The sequence below is a fragment of the Heloderma suspectum genome, chromosome 6 (genome assembly GCF_057233095.1).
Source record: "Heloderma suspectum isolate Gila_16-S chromosome 6, 16-S_ref, whole genome shotgun sequence".
In the NCBI taxonomy this organism is placed as follows: domain Eukaryota; kingdom Metazoa; phylum Chordata; class Lepidosauria; order Squamata; family Helodermatidae; genus Heloderma; species Heloderma suspectum.
The window spans coordinates 60,553,085-60,574,907 of NC_139463.1; the positions used below are offsets into that span (position 1 = coordinate 60,553,085).

Genomic DNA, 21,823 nt, shown 5'->3' on the forward strand with positions numbered 1-21,823 from the left:
TACTTTGGCTCAGTCTTCTCCCAAAAGAGGGTCTATGACCCCCCTGGCAAAGGCGAAGTACAGGCTGAAGGGGCAGGATTGCAGCTTGAGATCGACAGGCATATGGTCAAGGAACACCTCATTACTTTGAATGAGTTCAAATCTCCAGGGCCAGATGAACTGCATCCTAGAGTCATAAAGGAACTGGCAGAAGAACTCTCAGAACCGCTGTCTATTCTCTTTGAGAAATCATGGAGGACCGGGGAAGTGCCAGATGACTGGAGGAGGGCTAACGTTGTCCCTATCTTCAAAAAGGGTAAAAAGGAGGAACCTGGGAACTACAGACCAGTCAGTCTGACATCAATCCCTGGGAAAATTCTGGAGCAGATCATAAAGCAATCCATCTGGAAGCACCTTGACAACAATGCCGTGATTACTCGAAGCCAACATGGATTTGTCAAAAACAAGTCCTGCCAGACAAATCTGATCTCATTTTTTGATCAAGTCACCTCCCTTGTAGACCGTGGGAATGCTGTAGACATCATATACCTCGACTTCAGCAAAGCTTTTGACAAAGTTCCCCATGATATCCTGATGAGCAAACTAGCTCGAAGTGGGCTAGATGAAACAACGATCATGTGGATCCACAGTTGGCTACAGAATCGGACTCAAAGAGTGCTTATCAATGGGACCTTCTCAAGCTGGGGAGAGGTAACGAGTGGGGTACCGCAGGGCTCAGTCCTGGGCCCAGTGCTCTTCAATATTTTTATTAATGACTTGGAGGAGGAGGTGCAGGGAATGCTGATCAAATTTGCAGATGACACAAAATTGGGAGGGATAGCTAATACTTTGGAAGACAGAAACAAAATTCAAAGTGATCTGGATAGACTGGAGTGCTGGGCAGAAAACAACAGAATGGCATTTAATAGGGACAAATGCCAAGTTCTGCACCTAGGAAAAAGAAACCAAATGCACAGTTACAAGATGGGGGATACGTGGCTCAACCACACTACGAGCGAGAAGGATCTTGGAATTGTCGTCGATCACAAGCTGAATATGAGCCAACAATGTGATGTGGCTGCAAAAAAGGCAAATGCTATTTTGGGCTGCATTCATAGAAGCATCGCTTCCAAATCCCGGGAAGTACTAGTTCCCCTCTACTCAGCACTGGTTAGGCCTCATCTGGAGTACTGTGTCCATTTCTGGGCACCACACTTTAAGAAGGATGCAGACAAGCTGGAGAGGGTTCAAAGGAGGGCAACAAAGATGATCAGGGGACTGGAAACAAAGCCCTATGAAGAGAGACTGAAAGAACTGGGCATGTTTAGCCTTGAGAAGAGAAGACTGAGGGGAGATATGATAGCGCTCTTCAAGTACTTGAAAGGTTGTCACAGAGAAGAAGGCCAGGATCTCTTCTTGATCATCCCAGAGTGCAGGACACGGAATAATGGGCTCAAGTTACAGGAAGCCAGATTCCGACTGAACATCAGGAAAAACTTCCTGAGTGTCAGAGCAATACGGCAATGGAACCAATTACCTGGGGAGGTGGTGGGCTCTCCCACACTGGAGGCCTTCAAGACGAGGCTGGACAGCCATTTGTCAGGGATGCTCTGACTTGGATTCCTGCATTGAGCAGGGGGTTGGACTCGATGGCCTTGTAGGCCCCTTCCAACCCTACTATTCTATGATTCTATGATTCTAGGATGCATCACACCAACTGGAGGTTGGGTAAAAATATATTAGGGAGAAGGAACAAAGAGCAAGGAATAGGGAGAGGTGGTCGGTTGTACAAGAAATTACATGCAAGGTGCAAAACTCTAAGCGAAACCAGAAACGCCAAACCCCAAGGCACACACTCCCATGTGCAAAACAAGAAAGCTAGCTGGGCTATCCTATCCATACCAAAGGATGGGCCTCCCAGGATAGCCATCGACCAGCAGCACACCCTAGTACCATCAGGGCCAAGGAGAGACACCCGCCCCTTCTCTAGCTCTCCTTTCATTGCCCAGCCCTATCAACCCAAGGCAGGTTCAAGGCACCCAATCCAAACCCAGGCCTGGGACACTCCACTCCACCCTCCAAAGAGGTTGCATCTTCCCACCAGGCACAGCTGTTATCATTTTCCCAAATAGCCAGGGAAATTGTGGCCTTGAGCTGCAGGATGACACACAGCTGAAAACAACCAACCTCCAGGGGGCTGCTGCATACCCTAGCAGCCCTCATGGCTCCTACTCTAGTAACACATTCTTGACATCCCCCTTTTAAAAGATGAGAAGTTGGGAGACAATTTCTCGATTCTCTATCTCCCCCCTCCTTATCTAAAATTGTAAATAAAATACATGTTACAGAAAAGAAATGAAAACCAGATTCAAAAACTCTCCCACGGGCTCCTCCAGAGAAGCCCAACAGCCTAGGCTCACTGATCAGGAGTCCCCTCTCCTGACACCTGGCTCAAATCATGAACATGGGAGAGGCTGTCAGCCAAAATGTTCTTCTTGCCCTGGATGTGAGAGGCAGTAAAATCATAGTCCTGTAGAGCTAGGCTCCAGCAAAATAGCTTCTGGTTTGACCCTTTCACTTGATCCAGCCAGCACAGGGGGGAAGCTGGAGCTTTCGGCTGGACCTTTTGGCCCCATAAATAAGGATGGAGCTTGCCTAAGGCCCACACAATGGCAAGACACTCCTTCTCCGCAGTAGCCAGGTTCCCATCTCAAGGCAATATTTTTTTTACTCAAATAGACTACTGGGTGGAGTTCTTGGTCTGGCCCTTCCTGCGGAAGGATGGCCCCCATCCCTTCCTGTGAGGCATCTGTCTGAAGGACAAAAGGGGCCTCAAAATCAGGGGCCTGCAGAATGGGATAGTCCACCAACTTAGCTTTCAGCTGAACAAAAGCCTGTTAACAGAATGCTGTCCACGTCACTTGTACAGGTTGTTTCTTTTTACAAAGGTCCATCAGGGGGCAGCCAGGTCACTGAAATGGGGCACAAATCACCTATAACATCCAGCCAACCCCCAAAAGGACTGAACCTGCTTCTTGGGGTTGGGCATGAGCCAACTCCGGATGGAACAGATTTTGGCATGAAGAGGTTTAATGGTGCCTCCTCCCACCTGATGGCCTAAGTAGGTGACCTCTCCTAGGCCAAACTGACATTTTGAGGCCTTCGTGGTCAGGCCAGCCTCCTGAATATGCCCAAATGGCATATTGGCAGACATGTTCCTGATGGGATTCCCACGTCTGCCTGAAAATGGCCAAATCATCCAGATAGGCACAGGTGGAAGCCCCCAGCCCATTCAGCAGCCCATTAGTTAGCCTTTGAAACATACCTGAAGCCCCCTTCAGGCCAAATGGAAGAGCTACAAACTCATACAGGCTGAGGTGAGTTACGAAAGCACTCCACCACTCTCCCCCAGCCAGAGGCAGAAGCACCTACAACTCATTCAATGATGGCCAAACTCACGGCCTCTGCTCCAGGCAGCTGGAAGGAAACCGCCTCCTCCCAGTCGGAACCAATCCTAACTTGGGCCTGCATTGTCCCTAACTAGCCAAAACAACAAACCTCGGGAGTATAAGACCCCGGCTTTGTCGTCTCCCTCTCCCTGGTTCCTCAGTGCTCTCAAGCACCCTGGACAACTTCAGTGTCTGATCCCAGCACTAACACCATGTGAAGGATTGCTGGTTTCTCCCCAACAACCCTGCAGGGTAGACCAGGCCAAACTCAGCCCCAAGATTCCCTAAATTAACTCAGTAGGTTCCTTCCTGGACAATAGGCACTGTATTTAGCACTGAAGTTATTCAGGACACACCACACCAACTGGAAGTTGGGTAAAAATGTATTAGGGGGAAGGAACAAAGGGCAAGGAATAGGGAGAGGTGGTTGGGTGTACAAGAAATTACAAGCAAGGTACAAAACTCTAAGCAAAACCAGAAACGCCAAACACCAAGGCACACACTCCCACACGCAAAACAGTAAAGCTAGCTGGGCTATCCTATCCACACCAAAGGATGGGCCTCCCAGGATCACCCTTGACAAGCAGCACACCTGAGTACTGTCAGGGCCAAGGAGAGACTCCCGCCCCTTCACTAGACCCCTTTTAATTGCCCAGCCCTAGCAATCCAAGGCCAGTTCAAAGCACCCAATCCAAACCCAGGCCTGGGACACCCAACTCATCCTCTAAAGAGGTTGCATCTTCCCACCAGGCATGGCTGTTATCATTTTCCCAACTAGGAGGGCAAATCATGGCCTTGAGCTGCAGGTTGAGACACAGCTGAAAACAACCAACCTCCAGGGGGCTGCTGCATGTGTGACCACCCCAGCAGCCCTCCTGGCTCCTACTCTATTAGGCTCTTCTTGACAGGGATCATTTCTGGTATAAGTTACAGAGTTATGTGTTGTTGTTGCAAGTGTCATTTATTTCAAGACTACTTGTTTTGTCATTGCTTGTAGCCAGTTTGGACTTTCTTAGATATCAAGGGTACGTTGTCACAAGTATCTAATATGACATAAATGGGTGATCTAAAATGTTATTCCCTCTCTGTCAGGGCTTTAGTCACAGTTGTTAAAATTAAAAGTGTTCCAGCAGAAATGAAAAAGCATGCTCTAGACATCGTATTTTTGCCAGTGACGCATCTAACTAAGAGATATCAGGCAGTCTTAAAACACCCACATTTTGGACAACCATTTACTATCTCAGGCTATTCAGAAGCCTGTGGTGTGGCTATTCCTTTTGAAACCTCCCTTCGTCTATCCATAGAAACTTCTATGGCAGACCCCAGTGGCAGAGACCTATTTATGAAAGGTGCCATAGGAGGTTCATAGTATACATTAGCCACTTTGTACTCCCCAAATCCAAATCAACACAGTTTTTTACATGACACTTTGCAGAAATTAGTGGTATTTCAACAAGGAAAAACATTTATAGGGGGGATTAGAAGATAGTCAGTGATCCAGCTCTGGACAGAACTTGCTTTGGGGATGAGTGCAGGAACACCACTATGTCATCATTTAGGGACCTTTTGGCTGAAATTAAATTAATAGTTTCTTAAAGATAGGATCTTGAGATTATGCATACTTTGCCCGTCACTATCAAACATATACTAGAATAGACCATCTCTTCATTTCTTCGACCCATGCCTCTTCCATCATAAGCACAGAGATCTATCAAAAAAAGGTATCAGATCATTCAGCTATAAGTCTCACCATACACCCTTGTTTACACCAGTCCTCTAAACCGATCCATGGTGCTTCAGTCCTATCATCCATAAAACCAACTCTGTGTTGCGACAATTAAAAGTGAAATAGAACATTATTTCCATACAATGAGCAAGTAGGATTGACAAATGCAGAATATGGGATGCAATGAAATCTGTTATAAAGGGGTATCTGTATAAGTGAATTGACAGCAATTCAGAAGATTTCAATATAAAAAAACAAAGACCTTTGTCAGAAATAAAACTTCTGGAAATGACACTAAAAATCAGTTGGGGCAAGAAATTACCGTCTTCTTTCACAAGCAAGAATGGAACTTAAAGCCCTTGAAGTAGGGAAGATTTCGACATCACTCCTTTGCCTTCAACAAAAATACTGTGTAATTGGGGATAGAAGCTCTAAATTGCTATCCTATGAGCTGAAACACCGCAACCTAAGAAATGTTATTTGCTCAATTAAAGACAATCAAAATTCATTGGTTTGTGGGACTATACAGATCAGTAATCAATTTGTGCAATTTTATTCAGAACTTTATCCTAGCCCACATCCTGATGTCACCAAGGGCGCAATCCTATCTAAAGTAGTCAGGGGCTAGATGGCCATAGGATAGACCACACTCCAAGGTCGGTTCCTTGATAACCAACCTCCAACCCCTCCAACGCTTCATCGTAGGCAGCAGGGAGCGGCCCTGTGCTCTGCATTTGGAAAAGAAGTACAGAGCAGCAAAACAGGGCATTCCTGGGGACGTATCAGGGCAGAGAAGTCAGAAATGCCGATATAACAAATCCTACGTGTCATCCAGCTGCCAATTCCCCCTCTCGGAGGTCCCACGGCGAGAGACCCAAAATCAGCTGTCTAGCTGCAAATGCAGGGCAGGAGAAGCAAGAAGGAATGATCCCACCATGCTTCTCCTGCCCTGCATTTCATTGAGGGAACCAGGTTGGGGAGGATGTGTCCACACTGACAGGCAGTGACTCTCCAGAGATTTAGACTAGGGATGTATGAAAGTCACTTTCCTTTTCGAAGGGTGACATTCGCAGTGGGGGGGAGGCGCACCATACCTCCTCCCGAAATCCTACCCCAGCTGGCTCCACTCCGCGGCAACTCTGTGGAGCTGCCGGCCGGGTGCAACTGCATGGCAGGTCTGTGGACACAAATCGTGGCCGGCATAGCGGCCGCCATTTGCGTCCCTTCATTGAGCTGTGATAGGCTACATAGATATTTACGTAGCCTATCACGGCAAAAGTGGGGAAGCAAATGGTGGCGGCTACGCCATTTGCGGCACTGCTCTGAGCCATGATAGGCTACATAGATAGTTACATAGCCTATAACAGCTTGCCAGGGATGCAAATGGCGGCTGGCATAGCGGCCGCCATTTGCAGCCGCAGCCCGGCAGCGGCTGGAGCCACCGGAGCTGCCACTACCGCCAGAGCCGCAGCCAGGTAGGCTCCGTTTTGTGTAGGGATGTACAAAACACCTACCTGGCTCCACGCCGGGCAATCCATGGGGGGGGGAGGTGCCCCGTCCCTCCCTCCTGAATCCTCCCCAGATGGATCCGCTCCATGGCGACACTGTGGAGCTGCCTGCTGGGGCTGCCCGTAGCCGGACATCTGGCCACTGGGCTGCACAGGGACGCAAATGGCGGCAGCTGTAGCCGCCACCATTTGCGTCCCTGTCTTTAGGCGTGATAGGCTATGTAAATATATATGTAGCCTATCACGGCTAAAGACACGGATGTAAATGGTGGCAGCTACGCCATTTGCGTCCCTGCCCTAAGCCGTGATAGGCTATGTAGATACTTATGTAGCCTATCACCACTTGCCAGGGACGCAAATGGCGCCCGGAGTAGCGGCCACCAATTTCAGCTGCAGCCCAGCAATGGCTAGAGCTGCCGCTGCCTCCAGAGCCACTGTGGCCGCCACCGGAGCCCCGCTGCTGGACTTGCAGCCAGGTAGGCTCCGTTTCATGGGGCTTTCGCAGGGCATTGTGGTGGGTTGCTCCATTCCGCCACGGATTCCAGGGGGCCAAATTCACTGGAATTCGGCCTCCCTGGGATCCGTGGCAGAATTCTCTAACATCCCTAATTTAGGCAAGAGCCATTCCCAACCCTACCTGGAGTTCCTGGGGATCAATTTTGGGACTTTCTGCATGAAGACTGTGTGCTCTAGCCCTGGACTAGGGATGGACGAAAGTCCCTTACCTGGTCCCGCAACTTTTTCCGGGGGGGGGGTGCTCCGTTTCTCCCCTCGAAATTCTTGGCGGCTGGGCGCCCCGTCCCTCCCCGCCGAAATTCTGGCCGGGGGGGAGCGCCCCACCTCTCCGGCCGTGAAAGAAAAAAGTAAAGTTAAAAAAAAAAAAGTGATAGGCTACGTAGAGATTTACATAGCCTATCACGGCTAGATTTCCCAAAAACACCATGATAGGCTACGTAAATCTTTACGTAGCCTATCACGGCTGACTAAATCTTTACGTAGCCTATCACGGCTGACGCTATTTGCGTTGCCCTTATTTTCGCCGTAGTCTACGTAAATGTTTACGTAGACTACCCGTGCCAAAATAAGGAATGCAAATGGCGGCGCCCATGGGTGCCGTCATTTGCGTACGTGCTTTTTTTTCCCCCCAAAGTCAGCCGTGATAGGCTACGTAAAGATTTATGTAGCCTATCACGGTGTTTTTGGAAAATCTAGCTGTGATAGGCTACATAAATCTTTACATAGCCTATCACTTTTTTTTTTACTTGGAAATGGTGGCGGCGGCAGCCGGTCGGAAGACCGGCTGCTGCCGAACCGCCACCAAACCGCCACCAGGAAGGACATTCGCACAAGGTAAGTCCCATCCCGGGGGGGGCGGGGGAGTCGGAGAATTTCTCCACTAATTTCGAGGGGGCCGAATGCATTGGCATTCGGCCTCCCGGAGATTCGTGGAGAAATTCTCCGACATCCATACCCTGGACTCCGGCCCTTCTCTGCCTGCCTCTCCTGCTAGCTCAGCTCCTCCAACCTCCCCTCCTCCATGACTGGATGCAGACTTGAAAGACTGGTTGAAAAATTAATGGCTCAGGCTGAGCCTGCATTTCATCCACAGCTTTGGAACCAGAATGAAACTTCCAGAGCCTTCACCAGGGGACCGCGGGGATGCCTCAGAGTGTCACGAGGAATTCTTATTCATTTTTCTACTCCTTTATTCTTTCTAAAGGAGCTAACAGGCTCTTCTGCTGTTGTCCTTTGAGACTTCCCCTTGGACCCTCAGGGTTCAGAAGAGAGAGGCCGCTTCCTGACAGAACTACTCCCCCCGTCATGGCAGCTTCAGGGGAAAGGCAGGAAGTCCTAGGCTAGGAGGGAACTCCCTTGTCTCAGACTGGAGAGATGGTGGCCCCTTCTCTGTCTGAGGTCTGTGAAACTCTCCACAGAGGAAGAAAATGGTTTCTGATACTCTGTAGGGATGTACTATTCCCTTACCTTGCTCTGCTCAGGGGCATCCGCAGTGGGGGGGAGGCGATTGATCCCTCTCCCTGGAATCCTGCCCGGCCGGCTCCGCTCTGCGACAAGGCTGCGGAGCTGCAAGCTACAGCCGGACCTCCCCTACGTTGGCCGCCATTTGCATCCCTGTCAAGCTGTGATAAGCTACATAAGTATCTACATAGGCATGGCACAGAATTCCTCCACGGATCTGGGTGGGGCTGAATGCCAGTGCATTCGGCCCCCTGAAATCTGTGGCAGAACGAAGCCCCCTGCCCCTCCCGTGAAATGGGCCCGGTACGGAGGCTACCTTTGTTGGCTGTTCCAGTGCTCCTTGAATGGCGGCCGCGTCTGCAGCAGCCATTTGCGTCTTTCGAATGGCCGTGATAGGCTATGTAAATACTTATGTAGCCTATCACGGCTAGGGATGGCGGAGAATTCCACCACGGATTTCAGTGAGGCCGAATGTACTGGCATTCGGCCCCCCGAAACCTGTGGCGGAACCGCCTCCCACCTCCTGCCACCCTGCGGAATCCCCCCAAAATGAAACTTACCTGGAGCTCTGGCGGCTGCTCCGGCGGCAGATGGTCTTTCGTCCTGCTGATGCAGCCGCCATTTGCGTCCTGCCAAGCTGCCGTAATAGACAACATAAGTATTTAGCATAATTAAAGTGTAGCCGCCATTTGCGTCCCTGCTCTTTGCCATGATAGGCTACGTAAATACTTACGTAGCCTATCATGGCAGCCTGGCAGGATGCAAAAGCCTGGCTGCGGCCGGAACTAAAGGAAGAGTATGGCGGCTATACATGTGAATGTGGGACTGGCAAACCAGAATGTGGGACTGGCAAACGTGTTCTGCTTTGCCTCTCTCTGCTAAACTGCCTTTCTAATAAGAGGTAGCGGTACCACGTATTTCCCTGGACTCGTAATCCCCTCCATCATGTAATGGGAAACTCTGTTGAGTAGCTACATTTAGTGCAATTACTGCCATGTGGAAATCCTCTGCTGTTTGCCTTTTCCCTTTTAGAAGGTGCCCATTGTGAGGTGTGTGGAGCGGTGCTCTACAGGGCACCGGAGAAGAGTTCCAGAGGGGAAGCCGGTTTGATGCTACAGATGTGATCGTTGTCTGGAAGGGACCATTTCTAACTGGACAGGTACTTCAGACTTTGAGAGCCATATAAAAGTGCAGAACTTACTGGGGCAAGAGTGGTGTGGGGACAAGGAGAAGATCATAGTCACAGAGAGGAGCCCACCATTTCCCCTAGGAATATATTTTCTTCCTTTTCGAATATTGAGCACAAGTCTGGTACTGTGGCAGATCAGGCAAAACTCTCCTTTCTGCATCATCTCAGCCCTGCATCATGTCACCTCAGTTAGGAAGTTCTGCAATCAGATGCCTCCAAGAGAATTCTGGAATTACAAATGAGATCCCAATGGCTAATGCAACACAGCTTAGCATTTTGACTCATGAGGAGTGAAGTTGTCTCATCTCTGGAGTTTGCCAGATGACAGACAGCAGTGCTAGGCAATTAGAGAGGGATCATTAGCACCCTTTTACCAATTAAGAAGGAATCCAGATAAGGAGGTGCCCATGTTAAAAGTATAGTCATGGGTTTCATTAGCATCATTCAAGTGAGGGCCATAAAACAATTAGTAGCATAACTGGGCCAGATGGGCCATTAGATAAGTGACAAGATGCTTCATCCCAGATGATAAATACAGCAAGATATGTAAGAAGAAGACAAGTTCACAGGACAGGATGATATCCAAGAAATCTTCCAAGATCACTTTGAATTCTGTTCCTGTCTTCCAGGGTATTAGCTATCCGGCCCAATTTTGTGTCATCTGCCAATTTGATCAGCATTCCCTGCACCTCCTCCTCCAAGTCATTAATGACAATGTTGAAGAGCACTGGGCCAGGACTGAGCCCTGCGGTACCCTGCTCGTGACCTCTCCCCAGTTGGAGAAGATCCCATTGAGAAGCACTCTTTGAGTCCGATCCTGTAGCCAACTGTGGATCCACCTTATCACTGCTTCATCTAGCCCACTTTGAGCTAGTTTGCTCATCAGGAGATCATGGGGCACTTTGTCAAAAGCTTTGCTGAAGTCGAGTTATATGATGTCCACAGTATTCCCACAGTCCACAAGGGAGGTTACAGGATCACAGAATGAGATCAGATTCATCTGGCAAGATTTGTTCTTGGCAAATCCATGTTGGCTTCGAGTAATCACTGCATTGTTTTCAAGGTGCTTACAGATGGATTGCTTTATCATCTGCTCCAGAATTTTCCCAGGGATTGATGTGAGGCTGCCTGGTGTGTAGTTCCCATGATGTTGGATCCTTGAAATGTTTGAATTCATGCATGCAGAAGCTCTTGTATTTAGTGCTGTTATGCTGATAGCTTTGGAGTAAAAAGACAAAATAAGACAAATCTTGTCTGAGATGTTTCTTAAGAAATAGAATCTGGTATCAGCCATCTGGAGAGTGAGGGATTAAGCCTGCTCTAAGATGGTTTTGAGAGGTTTCTCTATATGTGTGGTTCATCAGGTAACACAGCATTGCCTTCAGACTGGTAACATATCTTGAGAGAACCTCTGAACCAGGGCATATGCCACAGGCCTGGGGGTGGGAAATGGGGGTGGGATCACATGGGGAGAAAAAGTAGCATTTTGTACTTTTTCTGTATTTACGTAACCTATCATGGCCAACTGCAGGGATGCAAATGGCAGCTGCTACGACGGCTGCCATTTGCGGCCACAGCAGCCCGGCTACAGCCGGAAGTCCAGCTTCAACTGGCCCTGGCCGGCAGCTCTGTGGAGTCGCTGCAAAGTGGAGCTGGCTTGGGAGGATTCTGGGGGGAGGGACGGAGCATCTACCCACCACCACAGATGCCCCCAGCGGAGCCACGTAAGTGATTCGTACACATCTACCCAGGGATTGATGTCAGAGTGACTGGTCTGTAGTTCCCCTGATGTTGGATACTTGAAATGTTTGAATTCATGCATGCAGAAACTCCTGTATTTAGTGTTGTTACACTGATAACTTTGTAGTAAAAAGACAAAAAAAGACAAATCTTGTCTGAGAGTGTTGCTTCAGACATAGAGTCTGGTATCACCCATCTTGAGAGTGAAGGATTAAGCTTGCTCTAAGATGGTTTTGAGAGGGTTCTGTATATGTGTGGTTCATCAGGTAACACAGCATTGCCTTCATACTGGGAACATATCTTGAGAGAACCTCTGAACGAGGCCATATGCCACAGGAACAGGGGTGGTGGGTGGGTAGGGATGGCAGAATATTCCGCCACAGACTAGGGATGTACGAAAGTCACTTACCTTTTCGCAGGGGTGATTCGCGGTGAGGTGGGAGGTGCTTCACTTCTCCCCCCGAAGTTCAGGTGAGGGGGGGGAGGCGTCCCGCCTCTCCCGGCCAAATTCAGGCCGGGGGGGAGGCGCCCTGCCTCGCCCGGCCGAAATTCAGGCCAGGGAGAAGCGCCCCGTCTCCCTGGCCGCGAAAGAAAAAGTAAAAACAAAACAAAACAAAAAAACCCCGTGATAGGCTACATAACAATTAACGTAGCCTATCACGGCTAGATTTCCAAACTCAGCCGTGATAGGCTACGTTAATTGTCATGTAGCCTATCACGGATAACTTTGGGGGAAAAAAAAAAGCGCGTATGCAAATGGCGGCGGCCCATGGGCGCCGCCATTTGCGTTCCTTATTTTGGCACGTCTAGTCTACATGCCAAAATAATCTCCTCTCTGGCCAGCTCCGTACAGCAAGTGATCCAGCCACCATTGCCGTGCTGTATCACTGAGCACTCACTGCAGGAAGGGTTCTGGATGTCATTTACATGGTGGATGACATTTGCATCCCTGTTTTTTCACACGATAGGCTACACGAATATCTATGTAAATACAAATGTGTAGCCTATCGCCTGAAAAACAGGGATGCAAATAGCGTAGCAGATGCCAGTTGCAGCTGGATCCCTTCCGGCAGTGAGTGCTCAGCGATACGGCATGGCACTGAGTACTCCGTGGAGTCACCATGGAGTGGAGTCAGCTGGCGAGGATTATAGGGGGAGGAATGGGTCGAATCCATCCCCATGCAGACCCCCCCCCCCCGGACTGGCAAGTAGGGGATTTGTACATCCTTAGGGGTGGTGTCGGGGATCATATGGGGAGAAAAAGAAGCATTTTGTACCTTTTCTGTTTCTGGTATTCTGATGTCCAAAACTTAAATGGAAAATGATCAAAGGTGTACAGTAAGTTAGAGAATGGCTATTTCCATCCCTATCCTTGAGGGCTGAACAAGGTTCCACATAATGAACATCATGTCATGATTGCGATATTTCAATCGTTGTTACTCATTCCAGATGCAGCTCACTGTGCCTCATGCACAGAAGATCAACACCCAAACAAGAACCAAGACCAGTGTATCTCCAAGAAGATCCACTTCCTTTCTTATCAAGAGACACTGGGGCAAATTTGAGCTTCTCTAGCTCTTTTCCTCTCCTTGATCACATCTCTAGTACTAGCAACCTTCATTCAACACCGTAACACACAAGTCATCAAAGCCAACCACCGAGATCTCACTTATGTCCTGCTCATCTCCCTCCTGCTCTGCTTCCTCTGCTCCTTCCTGTTCATTGGCCAACCCACAAAGCTCACCTGTCTTCCGCGACAAAGTGTTTTCAGCATCATCTTATCTGTTGCGATTTCTTTCATTTTGGCAAAAACTGTCATGGTAGTTCTGGCCTTCATGGCCACCAAGCCAGGAAACATGACCAGAAAACTCTTGGGCAGACAACTGACAAACTCCATTGTCCTGGCCTGCCCCCTCATCCAAGCCGTGATCTGCACTTTCTGGCTGATGACCTGTCCACCATTTCTAAATGTAAACTTCTATTCCCTGCCTGGAGAGATCATAGTGGAATGCAACGAAGGCTCAGTCACCATATTTTACACTGCCTTGGGTTACATGGGTTTCCTGTCTCTTGTTAGCTTCATGGTGGCTTTCCTAGCAAGGCAACTTCCCAACAGCTTCAATGAAGCCAAGTTTCTCACCTTCAGCATGCTGGAGTTTTGCAGCGTTTGGGTCTCCTTTGTGCCAACCAACTTGAGCACCAAAGGGAAGTCCATGGTGGCTGTGGAAATCTTCTCCATCTTGGCCTCTGGTTTGGTCTCCTCAGTTGCATCTTCCTTCCCAAATGTTACGTTATTCTCCTGAGGCCCAGTCTCATTTGTAAAGATTATCTAATAAGGAGAGGAACCTGTGTTTAAAATACATTGTTTTTTTAAAAAAAACTCCCTGCTAATTCATTTTCCAGTCAGTCACTCACAATTCAGCTTCCTATTTGTTCTCACAGGATTTATTGTGATCCCAATTTGTTTTATTTTAAAATAAAACCTTCTAGTTCCCTTCTGTATTGCTGTATATTTTTATACTGACTGGGAGGAATGGTGTTTTTTCCTGTTAGCTTAAAGTTCTGGAAGGCTTTAATATTATTTATCAGGTTGGGGTTGGTCTGAATGACTTTTGGGGGTACTTTATCACCAAAGACTCTGAGCGCAAAGAGATTCAAAATCCCACCCAACTGTGTAAGTCTTGGTTCTAAGATTTCCTTAGGCAGAGTAGATGCCTGGAGGCAACCCCTCTTAAAGACACGACAAGGGACAGATGATAGCCCACAGCCTTCTGTTGCTGTGTTTCCATGGGAGATGGGATGGGTCAAGACATTGTTGGTGGGCAGAGGTGGCGTGACTCATCTTTTCTTTCCCCTCACTGGACTCTTCTGGATGTGGGTGACTGTTCTCTTTCTCTCTCCCTTAGGAATATCCTGACTGCGTTTGGCGTGATAATAGAAATCAGCGAAGCTCCTGTGTGTCTTGGACAATTTGTGCCATAAGTGGATCTGAAACGGAGGTAGAGGGTTGACTTTGCTCTCTGAAGTAAATCCTGTTGGACTCAGGGGGCCCCCTGGACAATGGAAGAGGAACACGGTCCTGTTGGAGTGCTAATGTTGTGGTTCATCACCTTATGCTCACCCTGTATTTTGGGAGAAATAACATGTCAATCACAGAGGTCTCTTTCTATGGAAAATGAACCATGCCTAAGTGCTGGAACCCCTGAAACTTCTCACTCTTCAGAGTTGGGGGGCCTGCACATAAAAATCTGCAGCCCAAATTGTTAAGTGGATTAACCACTTGTTAATTGTTAAAAGACAATTTAAGGCATTTGATTGAGTGGAATGTTTTCTTGTTTCTTTGTTGGTTTATTTCATGTTATGGGAACTGCATCCCAATTTGTTAAAACTGTATATTCAGCACCAGATATTTTAATGAACAAAGAACCAATGAGAAGACAGGATTGTCCCCTTATACCATTATTGGTTTCCCTTGGCATCAGACCACCTGCTATTGCATTCCACCACTTACCCCACATACATGGTACCAAGATAAATACGAGTCAGATAAAAGCCACATTGTCTGCAGATCACGTTCTGACATATCTGACCCAGCCTGACCGTTCTTTATCAAAATGGTTTGAGGAGATTTGAAAATACAGCTCCATCTTATAGTATCAAATGAGCAGATCAACAACAGGACTTATCTCTATAAAGTGATAGGACCATGAAGAGAACCGAATTCTATTGAATCAGGGTCTCCAAACTGCCACCCAAGAAGGCTTTCGGTACGCAATTGCCAGGCCTCATTCACAGGGTTTGAGAAGGTTTTCAGACATCGCCATCTTCCACTTGTCACTCTCTTGTGTTTCCCAGCACTGTGTCTGTCTTGTTTTTCCCTCCACGAACACCAAAGCTGCACGAGGCCTTTGGACTGATGGTGCCAGGAGCCGTCCATCTGGAGAGCACAACCTCTCCTGCCAGTGGGTGAAACCACTTCGTCTAATATGTGGATGGTGGAGCAATGAGGGGCAGGTGGAGAATGGTGTGTCTGTGACAAACCCTCCACTGATACAGATGCACAGTGCCCCTAGAGCATCTGGGCAGTTGGCACCCTGCCAGGCAACCTGAATATTTTATCTAGCCTTAGCTAAACCACACTTGGAATACTGTGCACAGTTCTGGTCACCACACCTAAAGAAAGATATGGTAGTGCTGGAAAAAGTGCAGAAAAGGGCAACTAACATGATCAAGGGGCTGGAGCATCGCCCCTGTGAGAGAAGGTTCCAGTAGCTGGGATTGTTTAGCTTGGAAAAAAGAAGGGTAAGGAGAGACATGATAGAGGTCTACCAAATTATGCATGGTGTGGAGAATATGGATGGTGAGACATTTTTCTCTGTCTCTCAAAATAATAGAACCCGGGGTCATCCTGTGAAGCTGATTGGTGGGAGATTCAGGATACATAGAAGGAAGTACTTCTTCACACAGCACATAGTTCAGCTATGGAATTTGTGACCACAGGATGTAGTGATAGCCACCAAGTTGGATGGCTTTAAAAGGGGGTTAGAGAAATTCCTGGAGGGAAGGCTATCAATGGCTACCAGTCTGGAGGGCTCCGTGCTACCTCCGGAACGAGAGGCAGTGAGCCTATGTACACCAGTGGCTGCGAACATGGGCAGGAGGGTGCTGTTGCACTCCTGTCCTGTTTGTGGGTACCTGGTCGACAGCTGGATGGCCACTATTTGAACAGAATTCTAGACTAGATGAACCCTTGGTCTGATCCAGCATGGCTCTTCTTATGTTCTTATGATCTTATCTCAGTCCTTTATCCTCCAAAATGTGAACCATTCTCTAGTCAGCACAGACGACAGCAGGTAAGTGCTCCATCTCGCGTGCCTGTAGTGTTTTGGGGGCTCCATTCTGGGCCCATTTCGCGGGGTGGTGGGGCAGGAGGCTTCGTTCCGCCACGGATTTTGGGGGGCTGAATGCACTGGCATTCATCTTCACTGAGATCCATGGAGGAGTTCTCCACCATCCCTAGGCTTATCTCACTTCTTTGTCCTCCAAAATGAGAACAACTCTTTAATCCCTTTTCTTGAATAGACTGACTGGTTTCAAACACCTTGGGCTTTTGAGATGGAAGTTACCATCTTTTAAAACTTGGGTCCAGGGAATTACCAGGCATGAGGTCATTTCATGATTTGCTGGCGAGACCACTGACAACAGAAATGGAGGCTCTCACACACACACCAGTGAAAACATCCATACGATGGGGAAGCCAGCCAGCTGCTATCTCTTCTACTAGCCCACCTTGCAGGGTCTTTGGGAAGCCAGAATAAAGGGGAAGGGGGGGAACCAGTAGATGGGAAGCCTCCTGTGGCAGCACAATGAGGACCCAAGCAGATGTATCTGGAAGGTGGGCTCCCTCCACCTTCAAGGTCAAGAGAAGGGCTTCCGACTTCCCTCCTGCTGCAGAATCCAAAGGATCCACAGATCAGCCTTCTGTCCTGATTTTTCCATGCAGCCATGAAAAGGGACAGAGCAGAGGGACATGCTCGGAGAGATGCCTGTATACAGGGCCAGTCCAAATCCTGGAAACGATCCAGAATCCAAAGGACCTGTTTGTAGTGGGATGAACTGCCGGGTGTGAAGAGAGCCGACAGCTCTGTGCTTTCACCTGTAACAGATCATTCTGCGCTAATTGTGCCACAAAGACCTGACCTGTCTCTCCATTTTAACCTGGAAAATCCTCCTCTTCAGGGCAGAAAAATGTGAGGGGGGCCAGTCCCCTTTTTAAAAAATCCAAGCAAAACAGAGAAGGGGGGTTCCTGATGAGGCTTTCCTTGTGCCCTCCTCCTGCCTCAGTCCCTGAATTTTTACATGGGGTCCAGACATTGTTGTCTTTATCTTGCAACTCCCCAGTATTTTCCCACTGCTCCTTCTGAGGGAGATCCATTACAGAAGGCGGAAGAGCAGCGCTAGGCTTTTGGTGTCTCAGCGCTGAGTAGGGGTGGACGAAAGTCACTTACCTGTCGTCGAAGCTTGTTCGCGGTGGGGGGGAGGCATTTCGCTGCTCCCTCTGCGAAGTTGAGGCCGGGGGGGGAGGCTTCCCGCCTTGCCCGGCCAAAATTCAGGCCGGGGTGGAGGCTTCCCGCCTCGCCCGGCCGCGAACTCCAAAGTTTTTTTTTTAAAAAAAAAACGCCCCCGTGATAGGCTACGTGATGATTAACGTAGCCTATCACGGCTAGATCTGCAAAGTCAGCCGTAATAGGCTACGTTAATCGTCACGTAGCCTATCATGGGTGACTTTAAAAAAAAAGCGCGTACGCTAATGGCGGCCCCCATAGGGAGCCGCCATTCACGTTCCTTATTTGGTCGCTGTAGTCTACGTAAAGATTTACGTAGACTACGGCGAAAATAAGGGTAACGCAAATAGCGTTGCCCTTATTTTCGCCGTAGTCTACGTAAAGCTTTACGTAGACTACAGCGACCAAATAAGGAATGGGAATGGCGGCTCCCTATGGGGGCCGCCATTATCCGTACGCCTTTTTTTTTTTTTTTAAGTCACCCATGATAGGCTACGTGATGATTTACGTAGCCTATCACGGGTGACTTTGCAAATCTAGCAGTGATAGGCTACGTTAATCGTCACATAGCCTATCACGGGGGCGTTATTTTTTCTTTCTTTCATTGGAATGGCGGTGGTGGCAGCTGGTCGAAAGACTGGCTGCAGCTCCCGCCCCGCACGAACACCCGCCGAACCGCCGGCCGGATCCACCGCCGGGAGGGACATTCGGCAAAGGTAAGTCCCGTCCCGGGGGGGGGGTGCGGGGTGCGGGGGGGGGTGCGGAGAATTTCTCCCTAAACTTGTTCAGGGGGCCGAACACGTTGGTGCTCGGCCCCCCGAAGTTTCGGGGAGAAATTCTCCGCCATCCCTAGCGCTAAGGCCTCTTCTGCAGGTGAATGAGCATGCTTCAGTGGCCTTCTGTAATCTTCCCTCAGAGTCTCTCTCAGAGCAGTTTCTCCTCAGACAGGAGACTGGCTCTCTCCTCCGGCCTCGCCTTCCCCCTGGCCCTGAGGGGGCCCATCTCAGAGTCTGTCGCTAATGTACTCTATATCTGTATGCCTTGTTTGACACACTCCCTTGATGGTTCTTTACTGGCAATTTTCCCCATAGCTACAAGGATTTAAATGGAAAATGGAGCTCCAAATTGACTGCATGCTGTTTCTTGTGGGCCAGTAACTTGAACAGGCAGCTGAAGTAGACAAAAGAAAACTTTAGTAAAGAACTTGACAATCTTTTAACAGGGAGGGAAAAGATCAGTCCCGAGACAGCAATATGTTATCTGAACGATCATATATACACCGTCAAAAGAAACTAGCAGATGGACTGTTCAGCTAACAGAGAAACTTCCATCCGGCCTGCAAGAGAAACAAACATGCATTTAAGCTCACATACTATGGTGGCTCCAAGCATCACTGAGCACGACTCTGCCACACCCAGCTCCTCCCTTTCCCCAGTCACCTATCTGGGCTAATGAACTTTGGCACAAGCTCGGACTCCATCTTGGATTTAGGTCCTCAGCTCCACACAGGCCCAAGGCCAGAACTTGACAACTCAAGTCCAATCTCAGAGTCCATCTGCCCCACAGAGAAGCAATTGAAACTCCCCCCCCCTCCACTGTGCAAAGGGAGCTCAGTGCTGTGGGGCTGTGGCTATTTTGCCACTCTGGAATTGTGGAAATGACAGTAATTTTTGATGAACCCCCATGGATTTCCACCCACCCAACCAAGAACAACAAAATCCAGGAGAAAACATGCTTCATATAAAGATGTCCTGAGCCCTTCCATGTGGGATGGGGCAGTGTCTGATGACTTCAGGGCTGATCATTTCTGGCTACGCTCGAATTCCCCTGCTGGGGCCTGTATATTCAGCTCTTCTTCAGGGTCTGTCTGGTCGCTGACCTAGGAGGGAAGGTCTCTTTGTGCCGCTGATGATTTCGCTGCTGCTGCTCTGGATGGTGCCTCAGGCCACCCAAAGGATGCTGAGGGCCACCTGCCTCTTGACCAGGCCTAAGGAACTGCAAGCCTATTACAGTCCTGGAGACCTCATTGTCGGAGGGAGTTTACCGGTTGGCATGAATTATTATAAAGAGACTCAGGACTTTAGTGGTTTAGCACCACCAGAACTCCATACTTCTGGTTTGTAAGTGTCCACAAGAGGGATCTGGGACAGATGTTTGCCTGCTTAGCTAGCAGGTTAGAGGGCTCCTTCCAGGCTGATCCTAATTTGGCATCAACCTGTAATGAGAAGCAGAGACCTGGGGGTTCTTCTCCGGCTGCATGGCAACATAGGAAGCTGCAGTATACCGAGTCAGACCCTTGGTCCATCCAGCCCGGAATTGTCAGCACTGACTGGCAGAAGCAGCTCTCCAGGGTTTTAGTCAGGAAGCTTTCCTGCCTTTTTTGGAGAAGCCGGGCATTGAACCTGGGACCTTGTGCATGAAAAGGATGCAAAGGTTGTGCTCTGTGGCACTGAGCTATGTATGGTCCCATTCTAAGCTGGAGCACAATTCCTCTTTCCCTTTCTGGCAAGATGGATGGTGTGATGGTAGTGACACAGAAACCCATTGGACTATAATGTTCAGAGACTGGGGGAGCCAAGCTCTGCTGTTTCATCTACTGCTGCAAGGTGAAATATGTGGAAAGGTGTGTGTGTGTGTGTGTCTGTGTGTGTGTGTGTAAGGCAGAGAAGGGGCACTTGGAAGCTGGGATTTGTGCATTCAACCAATAGGTTGGGAGGACACTTCATACTTTCTTCCACCAACACTGAAGTCACTGGATTGTGTCCTCCTTGTAACAGAGTTTGGAATAAATAATTTTCAGAGTCTTGAGCCAGAAGCTGGCTTTGCAGTCTCCTCCTCCTCTGAATCGAGCGGAGGGTGGTGTGACCTGGGGAGGGCTGGCCATCATATCTCCACTTCCTTGCGAACTGGGAGAACAGGTGACCTGCCCCTAGAGGCTGCTTGGTGCAAGGAGGTAGGCAGAGCGAAACAATGATTGTGGTTCATGTGAAGAGTTTCACAATGACCAAGAAATGCCCACCCTTCCACCCCCCCACAGCCTTCATGTAAGACAAGGGAGGGGAAGGTTGATTTCTGGGTGAGCTGAAGTAGATGAGCAAACATTTCTGACTCGCAGTTGGGTAATCATAGCAGCAACAAATATGTCCTTCCCACCTGATATTAAAATATATTGTATCTTCACTCACCTCCCAACGTAACTCCCATCATTGCAGGTTGATATTCAAGCACTACCAGCAAGTCTTGGCCTTGGCATTCGCCATGAAGGAGATCCACAAGGACACAATTCTCCTCCCCAACCACACCCTTGGCTTTCGCATCTATGACCACAGCAACATCGCAAGATGGATCCACTTGAACAGCCTGTCTCTGCTCTCCACATGGGGGCAAATGTTTCCTAATTATAAATGTGACAGGCAAAATGAGCTGCTCTCTGTTATTGGGGGTCTCGATTCCAAATCCTCAAGGGAGATTGCTTCCTTAATGGGCACCTTCAAGATCCCACAGGTGAGAGGATTCATTTGGGAAGAGATGTGGGGGATCTGCAGACCTCAGGAACTCTGAGATGGAGAGGCCAATCTCTGAAACCATTTTCCCCCATGCAGTGGGTGTGCTTCCTTGACTTTGGATGGGAGGAGTAGGAGGCCTTCTGACTTTGGCTAACCTGCCCCAAGATAGCCTTGGTCATATCCAGGGATCTCAGGGGGTTATTGTTTGACTATTCCCACTCAGCAATGGGTCTGTTACTTAAGAAAAAGCTTTGGATTGGGAGTAAAAATGGAGTCTTGCAATACCTTAAAGATTCACAAACAAACCTCCTCCTAAAGGAGAAATAAATGAGGACAAGGAGATTTCAGAGAAGCTGCATGAATTCTTTTCATCTGTCTTCACTGCAGAAGATATAGGACAGATGCCTGTGCCTGAACGGATGTTTTCAAGAATGGAGTCTGAGGAAATGAGACAAATAGTGGTGACCAGAGATGAAGTTCTCAATCTTATTGATAAATTGAAAGCAAATAAATTCACCGGCCCCAGATGGGGTCCATGCTAGAGTTCTCAAAGAATTGAAATATGAAATTGCTCATTTTTTAGCCAAAGTATGCAACATGTCCCTAAGATCAGCCTTTGTACCAGAGGACTGGATGATGGCCAATGTAACACCAATTTTTAAAACGGGATCCAGGGGCAATCCG

At 48.7% G+C, this 21,823-nt stretch overlaps 1 long non-coding RNA gene across 1 annotated transcript in view; it reads right to left on the reverse strand.

Annotated features, from left to right (window-relative positions):
- Positions 1 to 21,823, reverse strand: part of LOC146340980 (uncharacterized) — a 56,007-nt gene that overhangs the window by 22,419 nt on the left and 11,765 nt on the right. The window contains exon 3 of the long non-coding RNA XR_014783802.1: positions 13,709 to 13,897. This is a non-coding gene — a long non-coding RNA (uncharacterized LOC146340980). The remainder of the gene's footprint in view (positions 1 to 13,708; positions 13,898 to 21,823) is intronic.